We start from the raw sequence: 3,854 nt of genomic DNA, 5'->3' as shown, positions 1-3,854 counted from the left end.
TGGTGCTTATGTCAATGGCCTTGCACTCTCCTTTTGGATTCTCTTCTGTATTGCTTGGGAGAGTACTAGGAGGGATTTCAGTGATCCTTTTACTCAGCTGGCCCACTTGTGCTTCCAAATTTCTAATGGAAGACCTTGTTTCATTCATAAAACTCACAGTGGCCTTAGATAGATCAGAGACTAAATTTGCTAGATTAGAAGTATTTTGTTCAGAGTTCTCTGTCTGTTGCTGAGTGGATGATGGAAAAGGCTTGCTATTGCTAAACCTGTTTCTTCCACCATTATTAAAGCCTTGTTGAGGCTTTTGATCCTTCCATGAGAAATTTGGATGATTTCTCCATGATGAGTTATAGGTGTTTCCATAAGGTTCACCTAAGTAATTTACCTCTGCTATTGCAGGGTTCTCAGGATCATAAGCTTCTTCTGCATAAGAAGCCTCTTGAGTACTGTTGGATGCAGCTTGCATTCCATGCAGACTCTGAGAAATCATATTGACTTGCTGAGTCAATATTTTGTTCTGAGCCAATATGGCATTCAGAGCATCAACCTCAAGAACTCCCTTCTTCATAGGCGTCCCATTACTCACAGGATTCCTTTCAAAAGTGTACATGAACTGGTTATTAGCAACCATGTCAATGAGTTCTTGAGCTTCTGCAGGCATTTTCTTTAGGTGAATGGATCCACCTGCAGAAGTGTCCAGTGACATCTTTGATAGCTCAGATAAACCATTATAGAATATATCCAGGATGGTCCATTCTGAAAGCATGTCAGAAGGACACTTTTTGGTCAACTGTTTGTATCTTTCCCAAGCTTCATAGAGGGATTCACCTTCTTTCTGTCTGAAGGTTTGAACATCAGCTCTAAGCTTGCTCAGCTTTTGAGGAGGAAAGTACTTGGCTAAGAAAGCCGTGACCAGCTTATCCCAAGAATTCAGGCTGTCTTTGGGTTGAGAATCCAACCATAATCTAGCTCTGTCTCTTACAGCAAAGGGGAAAAGCATGAGCCTGTAGACTTCAGGATCTACTCCATTAATCTTAACAGTATCACATATCTGCAAGAATTCAGTTAAGAACTGAAAAGGATCTTCAGATGGAAGTCCATGAAACTTGCAGTTCTGCTGCATCAGAGAAACTAATTGAGGTTTCAACTCAAAGTTGTTTGCTCCAATGGCAGGAATGGAGATGCTTCTTCCATGTAAATTGGAATTAGGTGCAATAAAGTCACCAAGCATCTTCCTTACATTATTATTATTTTCGGCTGCCATCTCCTCTTCCTGTTCAAAAATTTCTGAAAGGTTATCTCTGGATTGTTGTAATTTAGATTCTCTTAATTTTCTTTTCAGAGTCCTTTCAGGTTCTGGATCTGCTTCCACAAGAGTGTTCTTATCCTTGCTCTTGCTCATATGACAAAGAAGAAGGCACAGAAAAATAATAATAATAATAATAATAATAATAGAGATCCTTTATACCACAGTATAGGGATCCCTGTGTGAGTAGAAGAAGAGGGGGAGACAAAGAATGTAATATAATGGAAGAAACACAACTGTGAGGATGGCAGAGATGTGAGGTGAGATGTTAGGATATGAATGAATAAATAGAATAAGATGGGGAAGGGATAATTTTCGAAAATTATTTTGAAAAAGAGTTAGTGATTTTCGAAAATGGTTTTTGAAAATTGTTAGTATTTTTTTCGAAATTTTTTTTTAAATTAAAAATAAAAATAAGAATAATTAGTTAATTAAAAAGAAATTTTTTAAAAAGAGGGAAGATATTTTCGAAAATTAGAGAGAGAGAGAGTTAGTTAGGTAGTTTTGAAAAAGTTAAGAAACAAACAAAAACTTAGTTAGTTAGTTGAAACAAATTTTGAAAACCAATTTTGAAAAGATAAGAAGTTAGGAAGTTAGAGAAGATATTTTGAAATCAAATTTTTGAAAAAGATAAGAAGATATTTTTGAAAAGATATGATAGGAATTAGTTTTTGAAAAAGATTTGATTTTTAAAATCTCAATTAATGACTTGATTCACAAGAAATCACAAGATATGATTCTAGAACTTAAAGTTTGAATCTTTCTTAACAAGTATGTAACAAACTTGAAATTTTTGAATTAAAACATTAATTGTTTATGTTATTTTCGAAAATTTAATACAAAAATAAGAAAAAGATTTTTGAAAAATATTTTTGGAATTTTCGAAAATAACTAAGAATTTTGAAAAAGATTTGATTTTTGAAAAAGATTTTGAAAAAGATAAGATTTTCAAATTGAAAATTTGATTTGACTCATAAGAAACAACTTTGATTTTTTTTTTAAAATTTTTGAAAAAGTCAACTCAATTTTCGAATTTGATGAGAGAAAAAGGGAAAGATATTTTTTTATTTTTGAAATTTTTATGAAAAACATGAAAATTATGCAATGCATGAAATTTTTAGATCAAAACAATGAATGCATGCAAGAATGCTATGAAGGTCAAGATGAACACCAAGAACACTATGAATGTCAAGATGAACATCATAGACACAATTTTGAAAAATTTTTAATGCAAAGAAAACATGCAAGACACCAAACTTAGAATTCTTTAATGCTTACGCACTAAGAATTCAAGAATGCATATGATAAACATGAAAAGACACAAAATAAAAAATCATCAAGATCAAACAAGAGGACTTACCAAGAACAACTTGAAGATCATGAAGAACAATATGAATGCATGAAATTTTCGAAAAATGCAAGATGCATATGCAAGTGACACCAAACTTATGATATGACTCAAGACTCAAACAAGAAACACAAAAATATTTTTGATTTTTATGATTTTCTAATTTTTTTTTTTGGATTTTTATTTTATATTTTTCGAAAAATTATTTTGAAAAAGAAAATAAGGATTCCAAAATTTTTAATATGAATTCCAGGAATCTTATGCTCTAAAGCTCCAATCAGAGGGTCAGGCATGGCTTAATAGCCAGCCAAGCTTTAGTATGTAACTCAGACATGACACGCCTGACATTCCTTACATTCAACAGCCAATTGGCTAAGAAAGATAAAGAAGCTCTTCTCTTGAGTATAAGAATTGAGACATGGCTTTACAGCCAGCCAGGCTTCAACATGCTTCATGAAACACTAGAATTCATTCTTAAAAATTCTGAAGCCATAGAATAATTTATTTTTGAAAACATTTTTATTTTAAAATAAATTTTTTTTTTCGAAAACAAAGGAAGAATTTTTGAAAGATTTTTGAAAAATTTTTGAAAACAAAACAAAAAGAAAATTACCTAATCTGAGCAACAAGATGAACCGTCAGTTGTCCAAACTCGAACAATCCCCGGCAACGGCGCCAAAAACTTGGTGCACGAAATTGTGATGTCCAGGCTCAAACTATTCCTGGCACGTGAGCAACTTGGTACGCGTAATCGTGATTACACATTCATAATTTGTCACAACTTCGATACAACTAACCAGCAAGTGCACTGGGTCATCCAAGTAATACCTTACGTGAGTAAGGGTCGAATCCCACGGAGATTGTTGGTATGAAGCAAGCTATGGTCACCTTGCAAATCTCAGTCAGGCGGATATAAAATAATCATGGAGTTTTTGAATAATAAATAATAGAATAGGGATAGAGATACTTATGTAAATCATTGGTAGGAATTTCAGATAAGCGAATGGAGATGCTTTTCGTTCCTCTGAACCTCTGCTTTCCTACTATCTTCATCCAATCAATCTCATTCCTTTCCATGGCTGGCTTTATGTGATACATCACCACTGTCAATGGCTACTTTCGGTCATCTCTCGGGAAAATGATCCAATGCCCTGTCACGGCACGGCTAATCGTCTGGAGGCATCACCCTTGCCAATGGCT

At 33.7% G+C, this 3,854-nt stretch overlaps 1 non-coding gene across 1 annotated transcript; it reads left to right on the top strand.

Moving 5' to 3' along the window:
- The first annotated feature begins 760 nt into the window (after positions 1-760).
- Positions 761-868, top strand: LOC148561780 (small nucleolar RNA R71). The gene has a single exon (XR_015887362.1). It is a non-coding gene; the product is annotated as a small nucleolar RNA R71 (small nucleolar RNA).
- Positions 869-3,854: the final 2,986 nt, after the last annotated feature.

This window comes from Arachis ipaensis, chromosome B6 (assembly GCF_059453495.1).
Source record: "Arachis ipaensis isolate K30076 ecotype BB chromosome B6, ASM5945349v1, whole genome shotgun sequence".
NCBI classification, from domain to species: Eukaryota; Viridiplantae; Streptophyta; class Magnoliopsida; order Fabales; family Fabaceae; genus Arachis; species Arachis ipaensis.
This window is presented reverse-complemented; position numbering and strand designations above follow the sequence as displayed.